Source organism: Stegodyphus dumicola, chromosome 1 (genome assembly GCF_044657685.1).
Source record: "Stegodyphus dumicola isolate Sdum_Otavi_A_Nest chromosome 1, ASM4465768v1".
Lineage (NCBI taxonomy): Eukaryota > Metazoa > Arthropoda > Arachnida > Araneae > Eresidae > Stegodyphus > Stegodyphus dumicola.
In genome coordinates this window covers 227,524,716-227,552,196 of record NC_140768.1, presented here as the reverse complement: position 1 = coordinate 227,552,196, position 27,481 = coordinate 227,524,716, and the positions used below count along the sequence as shown (strand labels likewise).

Here is a 27,481-nt window from a genome sequence, read left to right as displayed (position 1 = left end):
GACGTAGTTGGTTAGTAATTCTGACTACTGTATCGTTGGGCTCGGATTCGAATCTCTTAGAAGATATAAATGTTTTTAAATGTGTAGTGTATGTGCGGCATGAGAGTACTCAAAATACATGGAGAGTCAAAAGTCAACTCATTAGGTTTAGTGGTAGGGGAAAGAGAGGTGGGAGACTTCCGGACGTCCTCCAGTCCAACAAAACTGGGAGAAGAAGCTTAAGAGCTAATGCGACGGGACTATATATGTGCGATTAATGATGAATTTCTTGAGCAACTTATATCTATACATTTTTGCTGTGTTCCAGGTGCTCTGCCATCGGAAAGCATTAATTATTTAGTGATTATCTCAGTTGCGAGCATGAAAGTGCCACATGGATTATAGAAATGTTTGGCGTGGCGCTGCACGTTTTTGCTGTTTGATCTCCATTTTCGCATCCTCGTATTCTTGTATGGGTGCGAAACCAGTGCAGTCTTGGTCTCTTAGCAGTTGGTATTGCAAGCAGGAGCCTTTGAATGTATTGATGATAGGATTTCTACACCTGCTGCATTGTACGGCTTGAAAACTTGACATTGAATCAGTATATGTCTTAGAGTCCATTAATGTTTGCATATTTAACCTCGGCTGTCAAAGTATGCCTGGGACACTGAGTTTGAGGAATTTAACTTCCAAGCCTAGTTATACAAGATTGAACTTTCATGCATCTCACAGTACACTCTTCCAGTTCCTTGTTCACTCTTGGATCCATGGGTGTATAGGGCTGTGCTAGTAGATGGGTTAGATTCAGCTGCTGTGCCAAATTCCAGAACACGGCAAGGTGACAATGCCATAAATTTTTGCAATTTGATTGTACGAAGTTTTTTTTTTTTTCATACTGTTGTATTTGTATCCAATCTGAACATATGCATCAGTATCCCGGAAAATGCTTAGTAAAATTAATCGTTGAAGATTGACAGATTGAAGATTGTTCTCCATGACTTTCATGATCATTGAGCACCACCTGAAGCTGACATGCAAAGCGATTCACTTTGTGACTGTCGTGTATCAAACTCTGAGCAATGATGAGGAGATCTCACGCCTGAGCGTTGCCGTAGCAGAAGTGAATGGGAAGGGAGCTAAAAGAAGTGAATGTCCGTTAAAATGAATGTGATAAAAGCTCCTAATTTTCGCCAAACTTAAGAGATTTATCATTGGCCAATGGTTCTTTTTGTACATGTATAGCTTGGAATATTTTATCAAAAATTTTATTTAAATCTGTAAAAAAAGAGAACATGAATACCTGTTCGTCTAAAATGTGTGTTTTACTAAGTACATATGAAGTTTATTAACATAGTTGTTTCAAAGAAAGAGAACTCAATATGGCAAATCAGATGAATATCATATAAGGAATATGTATAAAGGTATTATTTAGTAAAATAAGCTCATAGCTTCTGAACTATCATCGGAAGTGGATGAATACATGATCTAAATTTTATGAAATAATAATATTTGAATCAATAAAAAATTATTTATTGCAATAAATAGAAAATATTAAATTTATAAAATAAAAATATAGGAAAATCAATTATGAAAATCACTTAAAAACGATTAAAACGTTGTAAGCCTATCGGCTCGTATCCTCTGACATACGTTATCAGGAACGCTATCAAGTAATAAAATTGATTCTGCACTCTGGCTTTAAGGAGCTACAATGCAGGTAGTTCTAATTTGCTATTCCATTTGGTTAAGGGTGCATAACATGCAGAAGTAAGAATAAAGGCATCCAGTTTAATTAAATACAGAGTCGTCATTGTTTAGTATTGTCATCTGGAAAAATGAAGTTCTTGAAAACAAAGTCATGCATTTTCTAGATATCAGAAAGACACAAAATCAAATTCCATATAGGTTCATCAGTGGCCGAAGTGGTTAAGATCACTGTATGGTGATAGTTCGACTTGGCTTGCGTTCAAACCCAGGAGAATGGGCTGACTTCATGGTTGGTTTTCTTATTTTCCCTAACATAAATACGAGCAAGTTTCCCTCAAAATGTCCTTTATGAAGGCATCCCTCCTCTTAAGCAAGCAGCAGGGTTCCTCGTGGAATCATCAGGTAGCGAATTATAAAAACATTTTGCATAAAAGTATATCATAAAGACATTGAGAGATCGATGGTAGACTGCGCATGTATGTAAATAACTATCTATCATGTTGTTCTGAATTATGAGATAATATAGGTGGCCCTGATTCGCCGAAAGAATTTCGTTGGTTAAGTAACCAACTCACCATGTACAGAGGCATATCTTGCACCGCCAAAAGAGCGCAAATCTTGTTGAGCCATTCTAGAAAATGTATCAATTTTCCGTCCATATATATAACTGTGTTGTGTTTGTCATCGTAAATATGTGAACTGTGGTAAATACTTGATATTACATCAACACACTAAAACATCCCCTGGATACTTTGAGGTGGGTCATGCTCCCTCACAAGTCTTGATGTAGTTTCTTTTTCTTTTCACAATTCTTGAACGTATCAACACTTCCGAGGACATCATTAAGAAAATGCTCGATTTAATATGTTATTGTTGACAAGAGTCTTTTCGATAGTTAGCATTATATTGCTGTCTTCTGGGATTATACATGATGGTTTTCATGATTTTCCCCATGTGTAAAGTGAATACGAGCCAATTTACCTTAGAAATATTCAACTTAATGTGTTCTCGCTGACAATGATAGACCTTTAATCAACACTGTATTGCCGTCTTTTGGGATTATACATGATGGTTTTCATTATTTTCCCCATGTGTAAAGTGATACGAGCCAGTTTACCTTAGAAATATTCAAATTAATGTGCTATTGCTGACAGTTATAGAACTTTATATTATGCATTTCAGACTCTTTTCGATGAACAACATTGTACTGCCGTCTTTTGCGATTACACTCGTTGGTTTTTGCTGTCTTCCCCATGTGTAACGTGAATACGAGCCAGATTACCTCACATATATTCAGTTCAATGTGCTGTTGCTGACAATGATAGAATTTTACGTTATGAGTTCAAGTTTATCAGAAGCTGAAAGGTGTTTGAAGCAAAATTGCACTGTTATGTTCATCACAATATTTTATCATATGATGGTCGAGGGGCTAAATGCAAATAGTTTGCATTTCACAACGGTAACAAGGCACTAAACGTAAGCCTCTGGTAACTATAGAAACGACTCTTTCTGATAATAAATTTTTTGTTGCTGTATTTTGCGGTTACATATGTATAGAACAAAATGTGACACAAAAAATTATTTTAACAATTTAGGTTATTTGAATATTTTGAGAAAAAATACTTTTTGGGTATCGCATTAATAACTTTAAATAAAATTCACAGATTCCTAGAAAATGTAATTATTTTCATAGAAAACTTCAATATGGCATTGTTTTTGAAGGTTTACAAATTCTAATAATTATCTAAAAACAATTTTTATCCTCGGTAAATAATTTAATTCAAGTCACATATGAATGAAAAATCAACAACTGGCATATCTATTTAGAATTTAATGTGATTATTGCAGTACGATACAGGTACACAAGGGCGATTAAAGTAAGTTTTTGTAAAATACGCCAATATATATAAATTTTATCAACGAAAGTTTTAAACTAAAAAAAATATTTTTTGCTATAAAATAATGTTTAAGGGCGTAAACGGGCCTTTTGAAGATTGCTGGATTTTTCTAAAATGCCTAAGAAATTAACTAAGCTTAATCTAAAATATAGGGTACAAAGTATCGATCATTAATTTATTTCACCTCAAAAAATTTGTTGAAGGAGTTTCAAAATAAAAAATTAACTATGTGTATATTGTTATTTAAACTTCTACATATAATTGTTCATTACACAATAAACTCTCAAAGGAAAGTGCACGGTCGTAAAAATGAATACTTTATTTTATTAATGGCGGATGTTTTATTTTAATCCAAACAGTACTATTTTTTTAATTACGAAAATAAATACAAAACTCCTTGTGTTCCACGAGGCTTACAGATGTAAGTAAATAACTCATACTGCAAAGAGATACAATTCAACAATATTATCTAGGTATGTAGAGAGCAGAGAAAAAATATAAAATACAAAAACTATTATTATAATAAAAATACTAAAATATACCATGAATAATTAAACTATGTTAATACTCCTATAAAAGGAAACAAACCAATGTAAATAATAATAAAATAATAATACAAATGAAGTAGTACTTAAAAACAATACCGATACAAAGGAAAAATGATATATCAGTAGTTCAATACATCAATACATACCGCAATTATACAAAGATAATAAGTAAAATAATACAATGACACATAAAAGTTAAAAATACAGTTATGCAGATAATAATAATAAAAGTTTAAAGTCCATTTTATGCTTGATTTATAGCTGAAGAATAAAGTGGGGATTTCAAAACTATTGGCAATAGAGAAAACAATCAAATTAAGACACTCCATTTCGATTCCAACTGAAAAATAAAAAAAGTCATATTAGAACTATATAGTAATGCAAAATTTCCCACGAGAAAAAATAACTTTAGCAAATTTAATTATGAAATATGATAACTAAAAAATGAAATATTCCAAACTGTTTCTTTGCCCAATTTTTTACAGATACATGTTTTTAAGACAAATGAATTCAAACTATGAGCTGTACTGTTGTAAACAAATTGTAGTCCAAGTGGAGATATTACGCATACAATTCGAACACTATGTAAATAATTAGATATTCCATACTACCCTAAAAGATTAATTTGATTAGATTTATATTTCAACATTATTTATTTATCTGCTGAAAATAAAGCTATTTAGAAAAGAATGCAGAGTTTAAAAAACTTAAAAAACGTCTGAAAGCTTTCAGATTGTATATTACGACCAAAGGGACGTTTTTTTTTTTCGTTTCCAAATCCATACATATTTCGAAAGCATTTGGGCTAATGCCTTTTTGAGCTAAAATATTTAAAAACAGCATATCTTTAAAATTTCCGATAGACAATCTCACGCGCCAGAGACAAAATTGTTTTACTCCGTACAGTGTTGCCTCTACCCACTTTCAAATCGTCGAGATTGTTAACAAATAATTCTTTAATATTTTATAAAATATGCAGTAAATAATAAACGAAATTCTAAATTCAGGCTTCCAGGTATACATGTTCGGGTGGAGGACGAGGTTATTCATAGCTGGACGGCTCAAGGTACTGTCATTTATTCACAATGCGAGGAAAATACATACATACACGCATATACTTCTTTATTTAATTTCTTAAAGAAACCTACAGGGCTATAATACTTGGTTTTACCAATTTAAAAAGTGATACGCCGTTTATAGTGAACCAAAGGAAATCCCATTTCTAGACTAATAGCCCCTTTTGTGTTTTTAAGAAAAGGGGAGGGGAATTCTTGGGCCACTAAATCTAACACACATAACAAACATATGCTTGTTTGTTGAATGTATGTGTTTTTAGTTTGAGATTAGTATCAAACAAGTCTGAGACTAAATAAATTTCTAAACGTTCTTGACATGCATTGTTCATTAATTCCTATTCTAAACCAGAAACTTAAGATTTGAACCATTTCTTGCTCTAACTGAAAGTAACGTTCATCTTCCATATACAGTGGATGGACAAAAATATGGAAATACCTTGTGAAATGCATGTTTGAAAAGAAAGATTGATTTTAATGAAATATGTAGGTGACGCTGGCGTTTTTGACTACTGACGCCACCTATACAACTTCGTAAATGTGCTAAACAGTTCAGTTGTTGTCGGAGTACTGTTATGTGAGGTTGTCATTGTATTATGTCAGAGTTAACAGACTTCGAACGTGGGCAAATTGTTGGAGCACGTATGGTAGGTGCTTCCGTAGCCGAGGTGTTTAGTGTTTCAAGAGGTACTGTATCGAAGATTTATTCCGCATATTTCAAAAGCGGAAAAACATCATCTGCTAAATCACAGCGCTGACGAAAGTGTGTCCTGACTGATCGTGACAGACGATCATTAAGGGCAATTGTGACGAAACATAAGAAGACCACAGCTGCAAAAGTTACTGCTGAAATGAATGTTGTGTTACCGAACCCTGTGAGTACCAAAACAATTAGAAGGGAGCTTCATAAACAGGGAATTTCTGGCCGTGCTGCAATTGAGAAGCCACTCATCAGTGATGCTAATGCCCGTAACAGGAAAAGGTGGTGTTTAAGTCATAAAGCCTGGACTATAGAGCAGTGGAAGCGAGTAATATGGTCTGACGAGTCTTCTTTCACATTGTTTCCCACTTCTGTCCGAGTTTACGTCTGGAGAACGCCATCTCAAGCCTATAACACAGACTGCTTGTTGCCAAGAGTGAAACATGGCGGGGGTTCTGTTATGGTTTGGGCAGCCATATCGTGGTTCTCTGCTAGCCCCATGGTAACTGTGTCAGGGCACATGACTGCCAAGACTTATGTGAACATTTTGGCCGATCAAGTTCATCCCATGGTACAAACTTTGTTCCCCGATGGTGATGGTGTCTTCCAAGACGACAAAGCCCCTGTTCACACAGCTCACATTGTCCAGGACTGGTTTTCTGAGCACGAGGATGAGTTGTCCCATCTCCCCTGGCCACCACAGTCACCAGACCTGAATATTATCGAACCTTTGTGGTCTACATTGGAACGGAAAGTGCGTTCTCGTTATCCACCGCCAATATCATTATCTGAACTTGCCACCGTTTTTCAGGAAGAATGGTATAATATTCCCTTGGTAAACATACAGGAACTGTATTTATCCATTCCGAGAAGACTGCAAGCTGTTTTGAATGCCAACGGGTTTCCCACACCATATTAAGCAAAGAAACATGTTTTTTTAAAGGTGTTTCCATATTTTTGTCCAACCCCTGTATATTAACTTAATATTGTACTGTTTTTAGTAAAAGCACGCTCGAATCAAGTTATTATTTTACAGCTATAGGAAAATATACCTCTTGCAATTTAATTTTATACATAAGTGTATTATTCAAAGATATATGAGAGATTAAAATTCCAAGAAATTGCATAATTTCTATACGTTTTTATTACAACTAACCATATGTTCATCCCAGAATTCATGAAACTTAAATTGAATAGTACCTTTTGCAGTGTAAGTAATAAGTAGCTTAGTGTATTTTTCTTATATCCACTATGTGCCAACATTCAAAACACATTCAATGTCAAATTTGTTTTCCTCTTAATATTGCTCAATTTAAGATTACATATAATTTATATTGTATACATTTACTCAACTAAAATTTAGTCTTCTTATGAAAGGAGCTCGTAAAATGAGAAACTGAGTCAATTTTCAATTTGAAACGACATGAAACATTTTATTAGTTCGCTTACGAGTTTTACAAATACGGCTCAGAACTCATTTCGAAATATAATTCGCCTTTCGAATACATATTTTTTAAAATCTCCTTCAAGCATAAATTAATAAACGTTTATTGAGTGTCGCAAGGGAATTTTCACGTATCAGAAAAATACAAAATTAAACTACCGTTTAAGAAATGCTTCGAGATCTTTCCGGTTGATGTAAGTTTTTCGAAATGTTCAGTTTTAAGACATAATTATGTTTTTTAATATTAAATACCACTAAATCTAAACCAGATGGAACTCCCAATAAAAACAGCGAGAGAGAGAGAGATTAAAAAAAAAAACAAAACAGAAAAGAGTGCTCTTTCTAGTCTAAGTCATTTCTCGTTTGTAAAAAGAAAATTCCCCGTTTGAACCTTAGGGATCGAACAAAATGAGCCAAAAGAACTTAACGGGCTTACCTTGATCAAGTAATAAGTCTACATCAGTTCCAATTTGGCCACTTTGTCAAGAGATTGAGAAAAAATTCTAGTCGGAAAGGAAATTATCTTCTTCTTTTCAAAGACAATAAAACGATTATATTACGTTAACTGCTTTAAAATGAGTTATTTTTTTAAATGACTCTGTATCGTTTTTGAATTAGTGAATTCTGCTGATGCTATGGATGGTATCATCAATGAATGATTAATTATTGTTAAAGTTGTTTTCTGTGTAATCAGTGCTATACAGGAAACGATTTTGATCCTCTCCATTTGGCTTAGCAGACGAAAATTGCATTTGGCTGCAATCTTTGGGGAATTTTTAAAAGACATTTTATTTAAGTAAGTAGCTTTAAATTTAAAAAAGAAAGTGAAATGAAGAGTGTATATCCTTCTCAGAATGGCACCATTATCACGCTATATAGATTATTCTGGACGAAAGGCTAATGATGCTGACTAACTTAAGTGAAAAGAAGATAAATATTCTAATGAGACATATTACCGTTAAGAATTTGCTCATAAATTAATATAATTGTCTATTTTTGTAATTAATTTTCAAAAAAATAAATGAATATTGTAAAAATAGGTATAAGTGTCAAATAACCCTTTATACAGGGTGAACTATAAAGAATAAGATGATTCTTAGTTTTAACCAATACAGTAAAATGCAATTTAAGTATTCCGTTACATTACAAACAGTAGGATATATAATGCTACTTATTATACCAATGTCATTCGTGTCTTTTTTAACACATTTCCCAGATACTACAGAGATTCGTTGCTTCAGAATTATGCCGTCATCGAATAGATTTAGAAAAATTATATAGGTCCAGTAAAATGGCGCATTATCGTACGGCCAGATTCTATAATTCAATAATTATTTACTGAACGAGTAATTTATAAAGCTGGTGGCGTCCTTTCACGGAACGCATCCTCTAAAATCTAATAATGTGTGACTTTCTTTGGAATTATCTGATGTCTCATATATACATTAGTTAATTTAGGAATATTTGCACAAATGGCGGATATAATTTGATAATTGTATTAATCAAATGTACAACTTTGAAGAAATGAATAGCATTATTATAATACATGATATTTTATGCCTCATTCTTATATCACACACGACTGGCTAAAATCGAGAATATACGAAGTATAAATGAAATGATTATTAATTTATAATACATATGAATATAGTATTTAAAAAAATCTGAAAGGTTTCAGATTTTAAGTTACGTCCAAAGGGGCATTTTTTAACGTTTTGTGTGTTACCTTTATTTATTAAATATCATGTTCTTTGCATTTAAACCATAAAATTCAATTCAATACCAATGTCGCAAAATAATTTTAAAATGAGCATATCTTTAGAATTTCCGATACGCAATTCCACGCGCTAGAGATAAAAAGGTTCCCCCCCCCCGTAGAGTGTTACCATTGCTCGCTTTGAAATCCTTGAGTTTGTTACACAAAAATTCGTTAAAAGTTTTAAAAAATATGAAATCGATAATAAAACAAACTCCAAATTTCAAATTTGCTCTTCCACATGCCCATATTCGTAGGAGGATTACGTCATTCAAAATTCGAACATTTTGTGGCAACAGTTTGAAAAGTGAAACGGACATTTATAGTGATTCGACGCAAAATCGCAAAACGAAAACAATAGTCTTTCAGGGACAAAGCCCCTTTGGATTAATAATAAGTAATAATAATATGTAATAATTTGGCTAGAGAGTGACTTGTAATGACTTGAGAGTTAGAAGACGGCGCAAATCCATAAGGCGTCATAAATTTTGTGAAGAAAAACTTTAGTGTAGGAGACACTGATTCATCACAATTTTATTTTGTAATTAAATAGGTTCATAAATCATCACGATCGCGATATGGATCCGCGCTACTTTGAAAGCTTACATTTTCAGACGATGGAGACAAGCAGAGGAGCAAGCGCGCGTCTAAGCAGCAGGAAAACGAAGTAGACAAAAAAGGGTAACAGCGGTACGTAAAGACTTGATTTCTTTGTTTAAATTTCAAACTTTGCGACTGGATGAGAGCCATCTGCAGTGGAGGAGGATAAGCTGACATAATGCAGATTACTTTTCAGACGTGACGCAGTTTAGATTCTGGGAAGGAGACGTAGCTAAATTAAAGTTAGTAATTTTGAGTTTTATATTTTTTATCTTACGTTTACGTATTTATAATTTTTACATAAATTTTTCATATAGCTGCAAAACAAACTTTTTTCTAATTTTCATAAATCTGTAATATCTGTAAAATAAACTTCTTAATAAATTAATAAATATTTGAATTATATTTCGTGGTGCTGGTTTCAATTTGAAAATCGTCAGACTACAATATCCCACATATTATAAGTTAATAAAAGAATAAAAAGTTGTCGCTTTAAATTATAAAGTTAACTGAACGGTTTTCGACAATGGTATCATACGGCCTCTTCGGCAAAAGATCCTCTTTGTTATCTGTTGTAGAAAATAAGGTGATAAAATTGTCAAATCCAGTCCCATTGGCTTCCGCTGAGAATGCTACCTGTTTTTTCACCTTACGAGGACAGCTTCATGTTAGACTAAACCGACTTTAGCTAACCGACTTTATTAAATAAAATAAAATCCCGAGATAATATGTTCTTTTCAACTCAACGAATTCAATAACCTATTATCATATTTTCTGCAGAAACTGTGCTCAGACTTCATGTCATGGCATGGCAGGTTTTCAGTTCTGCGCAATGATAATTGAATTTGTTTTAAAACTCACTAACGTTTTTCAATGAAATATGACTACCGGCTTAGTATTTTGCTCATCTTCTTTTTACACCGAACACGTCATTCATTCATTTAGGCACAGATTCGTAATTACGTTATTTAAATTTTAATGTATGATTCAGGAAATGAAGTAGGTCTTCCTAAGTCACCTACCTACAAAAAATTTTCAATTAGACAAAAATCACTTTCATTCTATTCCAGATTCTCTACAGTGGTGCATTCTCTGAAGTATTCTTGCACTGGATAAATGCGGCTGTTTGAAGCATTAACATCTATATAGCTAAACGACTTAAGTATACAGCATTTTAGGATGTGTAAAATTAAGTGAGCAGATTGAGAAATATAATGTCATTGTTGTGTTGCCTAAATGAAAGCCAAGGAAACATGTTTCCTTATACAATAATTCCAATGGCTGAATATATTCCAATGAGTAATGAATATATTCCAATGAATGCACAATTCCAATGGCCAATGGTTGAAATTACCTAACACTTAATGACTTAAAGAATGTAACTACACATAATTTTAAGCTATTGATATTAAATATAGATACAATATATATATATATATTAACAGAGCTCTAATATTTGGTGGCAACAATTTGAAAAGTGAACCGACATTTATAGTGAATCAACGCAAAATGCCAAAACGAAATTAATAACCCTTCTGGGCTAACGCCCTTTGAGCTAAAAATAGAATGAAATGAATATAAATAACAAATAAAATATAAAAACCTGAAGAGTCTCAGATTTTAACGGTTGCCCAAAGATGTTTGTTAATGTTTTTTATGCTCTCAGTGAGCTCGCGGTCTACCAGACTGCTGTTGTACTCACTTAGGCTAAACCTTTTTTTTTTTTTTTTTTTTTTTTTTTGACATTTTAGCTTTAGTACAAAGCATTGTTTTCTTCGCGCATACGCTATATACAATTCAACAGCAAAATCATAAAATCTTTAAAAGCAGCATAGCAGCATAAGTGTAGAACTTCCAATGAGAGCGCATACAGACATTATTTCGTTTTAAAGGGAAAAACAACCTACTAATTATATCTTTATAAGATGAAAACTAGATTTGCCCGGAGCGTGGCATAGTTAAATGAATCTTCAATACAAATATCGAGTCGGAGACTTACAATAAAATAATCCAACCTGTAAAACTTAAGAGAAAAGAATGAAACTAGGTAAAATATATTTGCTTAGTTGTGACTATTACATACTAAAATTACATAATTTTTCTTTCCATTTATAAAAGAGGAAAAAAAGATTGCACCCAATCAAAAATAGAAAACAGGAAACTTGTCATATGAGATTTATTATTAATAACGTTTTCTTTTTCAGAAATCTTAATTTAGAATTCTTGCCAATTATTGAACATATCTACTATATTAGATACGTAAATAGTAATTATGAAATTTTAATGTAAATTTTCATATTACAACTGTTTTTATTTTATATTTGTACCAATAGAATAAATTTTTTTGAAAACAATTAAAATCATAATGAATCAACTGTCGAAGTGACAAATAAAGCTTCTGTAGCAAATTTCATACAATTGTATTATATTTTAATGTAATGAAAACTTTAAACATAATATACGTACTCTTTGTAAAAAAAATACATGATAACGGAAACAGAGAACTTTTACCGAAACTTTTAAAAATCAAAAATACATTTATTAAAAAAAAAAAAAAAAAAAAAAAAAAAAAAAGAGGGGTGGGGGTGGAAAAGGAATCTCTAAATTTGAAATAATTTCATGCGAATAAATGCACACAGTCGTATTTTCATTGTGGAAAACTCTGATTCCCACAAGTATATGTCTAAAACTGAAGGTATAATTTCAAAACATATATTCCATTACAAAAATTCCCTATTACATCTCGTAGCACTTCGCGGCCAACAGTATCCCCCAAGACACTTATCGGTCAGAAGATACTTGTTTGCGCTGACACATTAAAGTATGTATCGTAAAAAGTCTTATATCGTTATCAATCTTAAACTAATATATAAATGATGTCACAAAAATTTAAAACTTTATGTTTAATTAATTATAAATTACAATAATTGTTACGAAAAATTAAGAGCTTAAAATTTTATTATTTCTTGCATTATGTTTCTAGGTTCTTCTAATTTCTAATTTCAATCTTTTCATAAAAGTGATAGACAAAAATACATCAGACCTTTTATGTGTGTATGTGTGAGTGTGTAGTAGTAATTTAGAGTATGTGGCGTATATCATGTAACATTAATTAAACATGCAGTTTTTCTCCGCAATAACAGGGAGATGTAAACTTTCGCAGATCATACTCATTTAAGCGCAGTATATATAATAATAAGCATAAAGAAGCAGTGCTAGAGCCAAAACTGGCACATCAGCTATTTAGTGAGTTTCTTATGCGCATTTTTCACATATTCACAACATTGTACTTGCGATTACACAAGAAGAGGAACAAGAAGAAGCGACATATTGCCAGGCGAAGCAAGTGTTAAACGCGGAAGTTTATCTCTAGCACACTTTTAATAAAGAATTTCTTTTATTGAAATGCCAACACATTCTTTTTTTTTTTTTTTTTAATGGCGGGTACTTGTCTATAACGGCATTGGTCACTCCTGAGGCCAGAAGTGGTGACCATTTTATTATGGAGGCACCTAATAGGCGGCCACCGTTACCCACTATGAAGGGACAGACAATTTTACATCCAATGCCTTCTCCGGGATTCGAACCCGGGCCCTTTGGTATCGCAGTCAGGCTCCCCTAACCACTATATCGTCTGGGCGGTTACGATAAGCAATTGCATCGTATAGATAAAAATAATTTTTTTATTTAATTATATTAAACCGTCTTGAAAACAACTACTAAATTTTCTATATAATTTCTGTGGAGGTCGTTGTAAATACCCATGTATATTTGCGTTCTCATAAACACAGGTCATTTTTAGAATGGATCTCACGGGAGAATTTACTGTAATTGTTTAACAATTTATTATTTGTCTAATATTTCTACAACGATTAGTTACATAATCCTCAGAGCTAGGCCCATCAGCGGCAGAGCGTTAAGTCGCTGAACCCTGGTAGTTCGATCCGAGGTTCGAATCCAGCAAACGAGCTGAATGCATGGGCGTTTTTGGGGTTTTCCCCAAGGACTTCCAGGAAGGTATCCCTACCCTTAGGTAGATAGCCCTAGTGTGCTTTGCCGTATCTCAATAAACCAAACCAAACCAAACCTCAGAACTGGACTTATCTTTATAATTTTGTAGAATCCTTGGTTCTTTTTACTTCTTTGTACGAAATAAAGGAAGTATTGTAATCGCGAAAAATTTCGGGTATCATATTTCAACAAAAATATCCATCTTGACTGTTACTGAATCCATTTGGACTATTTTATTGCGTGACGTCTACACGTACGGACAGAATAAAGGATTACTGTTTTTAAAACTGATTGTAAAATGGATTTAAAAAATATTTTTCTATGACATATGCTCGTACGTACATATTGGTTTTCGTACGTACGCACATGTTGGTATTTTTTTGTTGGTATTTTACTCAAACTATTTGCAGCAGAACGTTGAAATTTTGTATATGGGACTACTGTAACATCCAGTTGTACACTTCCTCTTTTTACTCTTACCCGGCTTAAAAGTTCTTACCCGGCCTTTACGTTCGCAATCGTTGGTCGTAGCTATATATCTCTAATTACGGAAGTGTTTTAAATGACGAAAATATTCATGTTTTGGGAATGTCAAAAAAATAATAATAATTTACGATAACTATCGAAATGTAATTTCCATTGCGGTCTTCCGGTTCCTATACTTATATTTGGGTACGTTTTATACTCGTTATTAAAAAACAAAATTATAAGAAGTTTGACTCGCGTACATTAGAAATTCACGGGGCTATTTAGTTAAAAAATGTGCAATTTTTTATGTTATTTTCAATTTGCCTTGAGAGATAGGTTAATTAAGTTTGAATAACTGGATGAAATAAGTTTAAATGAATTGCAGCAAAAAATGTGTATAATTAAATAGGCTATACAAAGAAATCATGTGGCGTTACATCAGACCTTTTTTTACTTTTAAAGAGAAGCATGAAATTTTAATAAAACAACTCGATTTTTCCAACAGTTAACACCATATCCTGAAAGCCCACAGGAGAAGTGTATTGTATTCCTTACAACATGACTTAATTAATAAAAGAATTGATAGGATTTCATGCATAGCATATCACCTTCATTTGGAGAGAAATGTTTTATATGCATCGTATTATTAAAAGAGATAGGCAATAAGGCACCCACCCTTACGTAGTTTGGGAAAACTTCAAGTTTAATGAAACGAATAAAACGCAATTTTTTTTTCAATTGAAACTAACAAGAAAGTTAATTTCCACAGATTCATCTTTTAGCTGCTTAAAATCCTCCGAATTTTACCATTCACGTGCAGCGTTAGGTAGGCACCAAACGTTTTCTGCTCTAATGAAATTTCGTTTCTCACCGAATGATTTCATCACGACTTTTAACTTCATTATTTTTCTCACCATTGGTTGATCGTCTACTGACGGCGGGCGGTTAGAGCGGGTGGGAGTTTAATTACGGCAGATGGTTCGTTTTCTCCAAGAAAAGAATCGGCTCTGCGAGGGACATAAGGAGAGATAATGAGGGAATGCAATTACTGGTTTTTGTGACGTGGGCGACGTGGTCAGCTGTATCGTCTGCGTGATGCCGCCGATTAATTAATTTTGAGGATAGCAGGAGTAGAGTGGGTAGGGGATTCATGGGGAACTTGACCATAATGTGTCATAGGAGCTGTATCACAAATGGGTTTAGACTTGTTAAAAGCTAATCGAGTTGATCTCTGAGTAATACAGTTAGTAAGGTTTGTCTTCTAAGTATTCTTCTGCTATTAATTTTGCTGTGTACTCAAAATTTTTCGATCTTTCACAGTTTTTATGTGACGCATAGTTAAAGTGGCCCGCATACCACATAGACATTATGCATTTACAAACATTCATGTATACTTTGGGATTCGAGCCCGGTTTCTTCAGTTCGTCAGCACGAGTCACTAAGCAGTAAGTCGGATGGGCGGCAATTTAGTTCTTTAAACATAAGGTCAATATCACTGAAGATGCCATGGAATTTTTAGTGACACTCATCTTAATGACAAGTAATCTCAACTGTTTAATGTAAGTAAAGGCATATTAACTTAAAAAGATTTTTTTATTTACTTGCAAAGTCATGAACGAAAACCTCCCTCTTGAAAAATTTTATGATAATAAATAACCTAACCTAACCTTTTTTTTACCTTTTATAATAGTTTATAACGTGTTTCCTCTCTCCTTCCAGTACGCCTTCGTGATGTAACAGCTAGCACCGTCGGCGCGTATTCGAAAGGTCCAGGTTCGAGTCTCGGCGAGGACATTGCTCATTTCTTCAGTTTCTGGCATCCAAAAAATTTTAAGTGTAGAGTGACGACCGAACTGAAAAAGTGGTGGATGGTGATTCTTCACCGCCAGATTTGGCGATTGTGTCCCCTAATCCCCAGTCGCCCTTTAAAAGGAATTTTCTCCCTCCTTCCAGTATGCCTTTGTGGTGTAAAGGTTAGCACACTCGGAGCGTATGCGAGAGGTCCAGGTTCGAGTACCGGCATTGCACATGTTTCTCATATCCTGTTTTAAAAAAAGAATCCTGATGCCTCTGCAATTTTTTCAGCAAAGCATAGGATACTAATTATCATTCCTTCTTTATAATAACATAACTTGAATATGGAGATCTCATTTTTGTTAGCCTATTTCAAACACATGCAAATGTGTTTTACGTTCTTTACAAACACTAGGCGATTAATTCAACTTTAGCCTTTAGTTTTGTTTTCTGACGAAACTGAATGCAACTAAGATTTAATTTCCAGTGCTTTAATTCGATAATTTAATAAAATGTCCAATAATTGAATGTCGATGTTCTTAATGTATTTTACTATTTCTGTTTATATGTAAAGGACAAAAAATTGAGTGTCTTAATTACCTAACAAATTTTACTTACGCAGTTCTATAGAGAAAATAACGTCTCGGACTTGTAGACACTCCTAATTTCAAATGCCATGTAGACTTAACATCTATCCACTAAGCAGAACAGATCAATAAATCCCATTCAGACATTTTACTGTAATCTTATTTTCGTAAGGGACTTTTCAATTTCTTCCAAAGTGGACTTCGTGGAGTATTCTCAAAGAAAAGAGGTGTAAGTAATTTGATAATGGGGTTTAGGAGGAGGGACTCAATACAAAAGATTTTAAGTCTTTGGGAGCTGACCAGATTCACAAAGGGCTCTACGGTCGGGTCCAGCTTGCTTTTGTTTCCCGCTATTTTATGTATTCTTTTCCTTTTTTAGAGCTCTTCTACGTACGTATAACGACAAACTTCGTTAGTCGCCACGGCTGGAGGTTTTTGTCTTCCTTTTATTTCCCTAGAGAGAGAGTGACTAATAGCTGGGGAGGTTTCCTAAGATTCTAAGGCATCATCTCTTAGAGAACTATTAACATGTCCTCAGCAATGATTATCTTAGGGAGGAAACTTGAAGTCTGGTATTGTTAAAAAGTTTTTTTTTTTTTTAATTCTTATCGGAGAAGTGAATTTGTATAACAAGTTAGTTAAGCTAAGTAAATGCAGATAGTTAATGTTTTATTTTTGCACACTCTTATTATTTTTAAGTAAAATTCTTCCTGTATATGTTTTAAATAAATCTATTAATTGGTCAACAAATATAAGAATTTACTAGATATAAATAGGTAGCGTGTTAAGATTGTCATGGCTAGAGTTCCAAAGAAAATGAGTTGTTTGATGCGGTTTTTCAATGAGCAATCAGATATTTAGTTGTTCTGGCCCACCAACGGCCGAGCGGTGAAATCGCAGAACACTGGTAGTTAGGACCTGGGTTTTGAATCCAGGCGATCGGATGGCTACATAGGCATTTTCGTGGTTTTCCCCATGTATAACATGTATACGAGCCAGTTACCCTTAGAAAGTTTTCCATTAAAGCATCCCCTCCCCTTAGGCAGATAGCCCCAGAGAGCTTTGCCATAATTAAATAAACCAAACCAAACCGGGTTTAATATGACACTACTAGAGAATCTTTACGCGTTAAATCAGGAATTCCTAACATATACCTTATATCGACCCCTTAGAATGGCCTTTCTTTATCGACCACTTTACCTTTAGACTCTGTAACATACTGCTTACAACATAATTATCCCTCGCATTGGGCAGATGGTCCTAGTGTGCTTTGCTAAAACAAACTAAACCAAACTATTCCAAAATTATCCGATTGTTTAAATATGAAAGAGAAGGCGCAAGCAGGAGAAATACAGCAGCTATGGCAAATCCGAGCTTAGTTACAAATCGAATATTATTATTCTGAACTTCTGAATTAGGTACTTTGCGCGTTATTTTGTACTTTCTAAAATTTAGCGAGTATGAATAAATGTCACATTCGTCTTCACATACTCGATGTCGCTTATAGTTTTGAAGGTAAGAAAGTAGTTCGGTTTCCTTTTAGACTGAATGTCTGTGTATTTTAATCCAGTAGTCTTCAAACTGTGTTCCACGAAACTCTGGAGCTCCGCGAGTCAAAAAAAAAAAAAAAAAAAAAAAAAAAAAAAATTCAAAAGAAGTGCTCACATTAATTGACTAGTATTTATTGACTAAAAAATATAAAGATACATTTAGTTATAAATTAATTTTAAAACTTAATATGTGGCCATCATATGTTCGTCAGCTTTCAAATCTAAACAGTTTTATAATGGAAATTGAATTACATATAGACAACAGTATTAAAAATTATACAAAGAGCACATTTTTCAATTGAAGAAAGCTATAAAAGAATAATCCTTTGCACAGTTTTAATGCATATCGGAACAACAAATTTAAGAAAAAAAAAAAAAAAAAAAAAAAAAACCTTCTTAACGTATATATAGCACCAAAAACAATATACAGAAATGAATCAAATGCAGAAAAAAAAATGCGACTGATGATAACATCAGTAGAGCTAGACGTCGAAAGTTTGTGTAAAAAATGCAATCATACCCCTGTCATTAAATACAATGCAAGGCTAAGTGACGAAATTAATAGTATTATCTAGAGCACCAGCTAATACTATTAATGAGTAAATGACATTAATTTTGCTTTAAATTTTTTAATAAAAAATATAATAATTGTCTTGGATTGTCTTTATATAAAGTACCCATAACATATTAACGTACTTTAAATATTGTTTTGGGATATACTTTCCTAAGAGTGGGATGGAGCTTCCCGGAAAATCCTTTTCCTAAAGGTTCTGAGAGTCGACAAAATTTCAAAATCACTTCTTTAATCTATCAAATGTTATCGAAGTAAGGATGAATTTAGGGCAGTTGCCAAACTTTTTGGACTCGGCTAGTGAATATTTCGAAAAATACCTATTTTGACTGTACCGACATATCACTACCCCTTTTCAAAAGAGAAAAGTTGGTTGCTTGATTTAATGAAAGGAAAGCACTCAAGATGTATATGCCAACTTAGACATGCCTTTGTGGAGAACTTCTATGGAAAAATAGGTCGTGTTCTTCGGAAGCTAAAGCTAGATCGGCAGGCTTATCCCCTCGTTCCCTGGTGTCATAACGTACAAATAATGAAAATTACTCGTATTTCCATATTAATTTGTGTATAAAATGCGTCCAATCATGTTTCTTACAGTACTTTAATTAAATAGGAGAAAAGAGCAACCACAAAGAAGTACAAAATGGTAAAAGGTTAAAAGAAAGTGATTAATAGTAGAAAAAGTGAAACTCGCATTGAAAATGGGATTTGAAATTATGCAGTAAAATTTACTTTACCGTTTTAGTAATTTTGAATTGAATTGATAACACTATTGAGTATATTGCATTTGATTTGATTACCGTCAATGAAGGCCGCCTAACTGAGGTTGTGGTTAGTGACTCTGACTTGCCGTAGCGAAGAATCAGAGTTCGAATTTCGGGAAAGGCAAGGTTGTTTGCAAATTTAGGCAAGGTTGTCTGTGTGACATGTGGGCCCTCTAAATATGCGGGGAACCGAAAGTCCTGGTGAGAGGTTGAAGGTAGGGAAGAGGAGTGGAAGACCCTTGGAACTGTCAGAAGATAATAATAATAATGATACTTTTTCCTCGGTAGAACAAAAGGGTCTTTTGTGAGTCATTCTTGAAGATCACTTTTCTTTAAAATTACCATCAATGTCAGAGCTATTATTTGATTTAAATTAAAATTTGATATTATGTCCGATATCTTGGGCCAACCGATTCAGTCATTCCCATATCATCGGTTGTTTAATACAGTATCGTGCCTCCTTTGACTCTTATTTCAATAATTTCTTGTAAGTAATTCAAATTTCCCTTTCCCATTTCACCTTCTTTGTAAAATGTCACGACATGAGACATTGAATATACGTACAAATTAATAATTCATTGATATGGATCACTTTCTATATATACCAAATATTGTGCAGAGACTTAGGTTGTTTTGAAGCAGGAGCCATGAAAAATGTGCAATGCCTTTGCCGGGACTCGAACTTGGACCTCTGGAATGTGTGTGAATGAATGCCAAGTGTGCTACCATTACACCACGAAGACATGCAGAAAGGAGGAAGAGAATACTTTGCAATTATACATATAAGAATGTCCATTTTGCGTCATTCAACTATTTGTGACAGTAATCACTAAACGAAGCAATCATAAAATGTTCTTGTGAAATCATAAAATTCTAAATAATTACTTTTGACAGAAATATTAACGAGCAGCCAGTTTTAAAATTAGCACTTATCACAAAATGTCGCAGTTGTCACAGTTTCATCTGTTGATGATAACACACTTGGTTAAAGAAAGATAAATTTAGCGGGGAGCGAGAATACTGACAGGCTTTAAGTGAGCAAAATTATTACGCTTGAAAACTGTAAAATCACTGAAACAGAAGAAACCTATGAATCTTTTTTTAAAAAAAATTTTACATAATATTTTATGTGTAAAATTCATAAAAGTACTATTGCAAACATAATATTGAAATTGAAAGATAGTTGTCTCAAACAATGTCTCTTTAACCGGAAGGGGACTGTATGTATATCAAAACGAAGTCAGTGGTGAAAGATTGGAAAACCAAAGGATAAAATGGCACGATTTTGAGAGTACTGCACACTGGTAGTTTGGTCCGAGGTTCGAATCCCGCGAATGGGCTGGCTGCATGGGTGATTCTCAAATGAGAGAGGAAGAATTGGGGAATTACCAATAGTCATTAATTTACTGTGATTAGGGGAAAAAAGTCATTTCATCATATAAAAAGTTTATGAAATAACTTGAGTTTGGCCGCATTTGCACTTTTAATTTTTGTACCTTTTTAACCATCTACTGGATAAAAACGTAAAACAGTCTCACTATATACTGATGCATAGAAAATCCAAAATATAACCCTGAATCTCTAAATTCTTTGTGCAATTACTATGATGTTGCTTCATACGATATGGCGATTAGCGGAAACTGGTTGCATTAACTCCGAGGGAATTTAGAAATTCAACTTTCGGCTACAGCATAAATATTTGTGACTAAAAATGTTTTTATGGAAAGGATGCATTCAAAATTAGTCGATTCGAAAATACCTTTAACAGACTGGTGGGAAGTTAAGACAATTAAGATTATCTTCCATTTCCCAAAATCGCTTTGATCAAACAGACCTAGTAGAGTCCTTGGGTCTGTTTAGGTGCAGAAAACATTGAAAATATGCAATGCTTTCTCCTGGACTCAAACTTCAGTTCTCACAATGCTAGCTGAACGTGCTTTCGTTTGCACTATGAGGGCACGCGGTAATAAGGAAGAAAATATCTTGCTTTCTTCCCCATTTAATGGGCAACAGGGAAGGCTGCGACTTAATTGCCAAACACTGGTGGTGATGAATTTATTGTCCACCATAGTTTCCTTTGGGCGCCACGTGTAAAGTCTTAGAAGAATTTGGATCTAGGAAACTTGAAGAATACGTCCAGTATCCTGGATGTTATTCCATCTCTGGACCTCCCTATCTGAACGTCCTTCCAATCATACCACGAAGGCACATCGCACGGAAAAACAAAATATTTTCCAGTCTAAGCAAAAGAATTATTTTGTCATTGCTACTCGCTAACCTGTGATTACTCATGAAACCAATTGTGACCTGACAGGGGATAAATAACAATAGTAAGCAAAAACACATGCCAATATTAACTGTAAGAACATACGCATGCGTATCATCTGTTGTTGTAAAAATCCATCCAATTAAAATATTCACGAAAAAATATATTTTAATACGGATACCTAAATTTATAAATAAATATAATAAATAATTTGTTTAAGCAATTGAGAAATTCCTGAAACATCAAATTCTCTTTAATGTTTGATCAAATAGTATTAGATTGTTTTTCGTGCGAGGATTAGAAATCTCAGAGCCATGGGCCATTAATTCAGTGATAAGTAGAATCACCAGTGTGTGTAGAACCGGCAAGAAAGAAAATTTTGCCGTCCACATCATTCAGGCAATACCGGAATGCAATTATTAGTTTAGTTACGCATCCAAACTTTTTGCCAGATGATGGAGGAAATAATTTTTTTTCCACGGAAATTTCGGAGGGAATATTCGTGCGCTGTGACTTTTTGTTATTTGTTTCTTACACTTTCATATTTTCACGGCTGATGTGACGGTGGTGCATTTTTCTGAATGCTAATCCAGTAATAACCCCTTTAATATCCATTTCGGCCGACTGTTCATATTGTTTGTTCCATTTTGAAATCATTTGGAAGTTTCCATCTTGCCTGAGAGTCAAAACAGCAGTAAAATCGGAAAGTGAAAGGAAATTTTAATGTTTCTTAAGCCTCCATGCATGCATTTGGTTTAATGATTCTAATATATTTTCAGTAGTTATGAAAGGAAATGATTATTATCTGCAATCGTTGATGCGTCAAGTTTTAAGGCGGAAGGGATCATCCTGTAGGATTATGAGATTCGTAAAGTTTTATAAAAGTTAATTTCCACCTCAACTGACTTTTATGACAAAAGCTCAAAGACATTCCCCATATTTATTCGTATATTAAAAAAATGAATTGAAGTTTCGGAATGAATTTTCGTTGAAAATAATTTTAAGAAGATTCCCGCTTCAGAAAAGTTTACGTGAATGTATATACTGCTTTTATTTCGGGAAACAAAGTTCACACCACTTTGAAACGATCTCTCTTACTTTCAGTTTGCAAAGGATTTAGCCTTTTTCAAATAGAGATGAAAAACGAATATTGAATTTGACACTTTATTCTTACCTACTGTAACGTCGCCGAACTCCCGTGATGTAAGACATAGAAACAGGTTGTCTTTTTAGATTTATTTTAAAATTGAACAAGTGAATTCTAAGTTATAGTAAAGTTTGAATTTATATACAAAAACAATGCTACAGTAATATATTACAAAGCTTCCCGGATGCAAAATGCGCCTTACTTCAACGCTATCATTCAGACCATATTTTTCTTCTGTTACAAAACCAAAATAGGAAACAACCAGCAGAGGTGCGGATCCAAAAAGTCTCCTTTAAGTACTTTCGAGCCCACCAGCGGCCGAGCGGTAACGTCGCTGAACACTGGTAGTTCGGTCCGAGGTTCGAATCCCGCGAAGGGGCTGGCTGCATGGGTGTTTTCGTGGTTTTCCCCATGTGTAACGTGTATACGAGCCAGTTTTCCTTAAAAAGTCCTCCACGAAGGCATCCCTCCCTTAAGGGAGATAGCCCTCGAGTGCTTTGCCATAATGTAATAAACCAAACAAAACCTTTAAGTACTTTCACAGTCTCGAGCTAGCCAAATGAGCTCATGTTTTTCCCTGAGAATAGGAAACTTTCTAATCGCGAGCACACGTTATTTGTCACACTACATTACAAAAGTTGTAAGGAACGCTGACTTAAAATGGCATTTCTGCAATATTAAAATGCCACAGAAACTTATTTTATAGAAGAAAATTTCGATGTGGGCAGCACAAGACCTCCGGCCAATTCTATGTTTTAAAAAGTAACCAGCTTTAAGTAATGTATTACTTTCCTCTGATCACATCTCGAAACAAAAATCTAATTTGTTGTTCCAATAAACAGTAAGGTCTATATAATACGAAATTTTGGATTATATTTTATGAATAACGTGGAATTTAATTGGTTTTAATTTAATGAAATTTAAGTATTTATTATATATTTTAAATATATTTTTTGAAACGAATACAATAATTGAATATTCTTCTATATTATTTTTGTAGTATAAACAAATATAAATATTTTTGATCTGCACAACGATATTTAATATCAATAAATAATGCTCGTTCAATTCCAACATTATGTTATGACGATTGTTACAAAACTGCTATGAGCTTCAAGTTAAAACTTCACATACATATACGTAAACAGATAAAAGACATCTCTGTAAAAATAGTAAAATCGTGTTGTGGGGACTTCGTGTTTAGTTACTGAAAAGTCACTCTAATTTTGGACAGAAACATTAAGCAGTTCGGCGGGAGATAAAAAAAATATACGAGAAAAAGTTGTCATTAAATAAGTTCTTACACATAACTAGTATTGATAAATGTCTTTTCAGAAATGTAAATTTAATAACATTTTATAGCATCGTTTTTATACGGTCGCATGTAAAGAAAGAAAAAATACAAAAAATAAATCTTCCTCATTAAAAGTTTGCTCACCAATTTGATAAGGCATATTCTTTTTCATATTTTGTTTCAAGACTGCATTAAGATCTGAAATGGAAAGCTGCAAAGTTTTCGAAATCGCAGTATGTCTGCTTAAAGAGTCAAAGGTCTACTATAACTCTATCTGTAAAAGAAATTTGAAGGAGCTTAAAATATTGTTATCCAAAAATACTCAAGTTTAAATATGAAACAGCCTCGAAGGCCGTTACGATTGGTGATAGTTTTTACTCTGTCCAAAAGCAAGGGTAAACCTGGATTTTACCTATCGCATGCGATTCTTCTATTTCTGTTCTTGTTTTAAAAATATGCCTGTGTTTTATCTACTCAGTTTAGGATTACTGCCATAAAATTCACCTTTGCGACATCTTAAGCACTCCAATCTTTCATTTTATATACTCAAAAGTTTTCAAGTCTAAATATGAAACAACCTCGAAAGCCGTTCGGATTGGTGATAGTTTTCCACTCTGTGAAAAGCAGTGCAAAAGAAGGAATTTACCTATCGTGTACTGCTCTTCTCGTTCCGTTCTTGTTTTAAAAGCATGACTGCGTCTACTCAGTTTAGGATTACTTCTATAAAATTCATCTTCGCAACATCTTAACTGCTTCCAAATCTTCACTTTATATACATAGTGGCTGAAATATCTGACTTTGCTTTAAATTTACGTAGAATGAAGAGGCTTCGCTTAGGGAGATTGGAGTCCTTTTTCGAAATCTCAGGTTGACAGTCATTTCCTCTTATTTAGATTCAAGATGAGTTGTACAAAATTTTACTGAGCTCGAATTAAATTGTAGAACTAATGCGGCGCCATGAAACTGTTTTAGTCTGAATTGATACTTGCTGATTCTGTATTTTTCTGAAGGGGAAAAAAAACGCCTTTTTGAAAATTACCGTCAGGTTTGGCCGATTTCTTGACCGTTTTGGAAATATTCTCAAAACGCTGATAGAGATCGCACTTAAACTCTGTTTTAATGATTCATTTTAGAAGGGTCTAGACAAGGGGTGGCCAACCTTTTTAGGAAGAAAGCCACAATCTGAAAAAAAAACAATGTCCGATATTCAAGTTTTCTAACGTACTAAAAAATATAGAAACATGACAAAATGTTATTTAGTGGCTTGTAGAGCTTACTTTAAGTTTTAATAGTTATTTTAAGTTTAAACATGCTTTACTGCGTATTCTCGTTTCCCATCTACTACTCCTTACCAGAATGAGTTTTTAGTATCGCATTTTATGCAAATGAGTTAGAAGGAGTATTTGAGGAAGTTTCAGCTTACTTCAAGAGAGAGAGCTTAGTTTTTAACGGCGCGTGTTTGCCATCTGGCTACTTTGTTCTTAAATCTACTAGGCTCGGTCGTATTGTTCGTGCCTGTTGGTAATCGACGGCTAGGTTAAATTAAAGGCCAACTGCATTAGGTATTTGTGTCTATCTTCGGCTAAGACCGTTTAGTTTATTTTCTTATTTTTTAATTTTGTGTTAAAACCTCGAGTGGAGGCTTTCATGTAAGCCCGAGAAGGGGCCATCTGTTATTATTTCTTTGAGTGAATAAAAGGGTATTTTAAACCTTACCTGGACTTGGTTCTTATACACCTGAATTTAGAAATAAGTCGCTCTGCACTTCATTAGGTTCCTTTAAGTTCTACGCAGAAAAAATACCGAGGAACATTATAAGCTGATTATGGTATTTTTAGACAAATAGTACTTTTTTATGTAAGTCTGCGTAGTGGAAATTTAAAAAGTAATATAATAAATAAAATTAAAGTACAAACTTAGGTTTTATTGTTAGTAAAAGTTTTATAAGGTTATGCATAAAATAAAAATGAATAACTTGAAACATTTCTACGCAATTATTAAACAGTCAGTGCTTACATAATGAGGCTTTTAAATTTATAGTTTTTTTTATCAAATCGAGGAACTGGCAAGCTCCAGGGCTCCTAAATATTAAGATTATTTTTAGAAGATGATAACAAATTTAGGTGTTTTAGGTGCATATAAGTTACTATAGAACGATATATTGATTTTATTTTGTTCATAATAGAAAAAATATGTTGATTCAAATCTTCAACAATATCTGACAGCCAAATCGTGCAAATTTGCAATATTACTTGTTGGTGCAGATTTCCAAAAGTCATTATAATTTGGATCATTACCAGTTGAAATAAGTTCCGTATATTTGCTTTTCAGTGTAATATGGTGCTATAGGTCAATAATTTCGATTTGTATTTAGGTGGGTAAAAAGTAACATCTTGCAAAGAAAGTATTAAAGAAAGTATTTGTGAAAAGATCAACATTTTTTCGTCATCTTGAAAACCATAAAATCTAGCACGGAATGAATCCTACAACATGGATATTAAATTTTTAAATCTATCATAGTTCAGAGCGTTATTGACTTTGGAGCTAGCTCCTGCATTAATGTTTAATGTGTTAATCTTTTTCTCCAAAATCGAGCCATAAAAACAAACGTTTGTTCACAAAATAACTTTAAAGCAATGTAACAAAACTTTTTATCCTGCCAATCATGCAAGGCCCTCCATATGTGTAAACACATATATGTAATTTTTTCCATTGTACTTTTTAACTTCAGTTCATCAAAAATTAGTTGGCGCAAATCAAGTTCTTCCAAAGTATCAAAATTATCGTTCGAGTAACGTACAAACATGCTTAACTGCATATTTTCTGTGATGTCGCAGCTTTCACCCAAAGTTGATGAAACGTATTTGAAGCCTTCACTAAAGTGTCCATTTCGTCTTTTATCTTCAGGAATAAGGATTATTGGTTTGTTAAAGATGCTTTTGTTTAATTGATAATTGCATTCGCAAGTGCGCTCCGATAGGATATTTACGTTGAAATCACTATGCAGTTGTTTGAAATGTCGGTCTAGGTTAAATGTTTTTGGTACTACCACCCAAATTCTACTTATCAGTCAAACAGTCTTGGAAATATTTTGATGCGTAAACAAAAATTGCTGTTTCTAGACAGTTTTAAAATTATGAATTGCCATATTCTCTTCGTATTTTCTTTTCGATATCGAAGGCATATCAAGGGCATAGCGAAAATAAAGTTTTTAATACATCGATTCGCGACGCCAAAATCTAAACACAGTTTAAAAAACATTTAACGTCTTGCTCGGCAGTTTAAAATCAATCGAGCCAGACAGCCTGTGTCACAATCGCTCTT

General features: G+C 33.5%; 1 long non-coding RNA gene across 9 annotated transcripts in view; it reads right to left on the bottom strand.

Annotated features, from left to right (window-relative positions):
* Positions 1-3,561: 3,561 nt before the first annotated feature.
* The window catches only part of LOC118200087 (uncharacterized), a 730,533-nt gene continuing 706,613 nt past the window's right edge, over positions 3,562-27,481 (bottom strand). For all 9 annotated transcript variants that reach the window (XR_015039757.1, XR_015039770.1, XR_015039753.1 and 6 more), the window contains one exon: positions 3,562-4,472. This is a non-coding gene — a long non-coding RNA (uncharacterized LOC118200087). The remainder of the gene's footprint in view (positions 4,473-27,481) is intronic.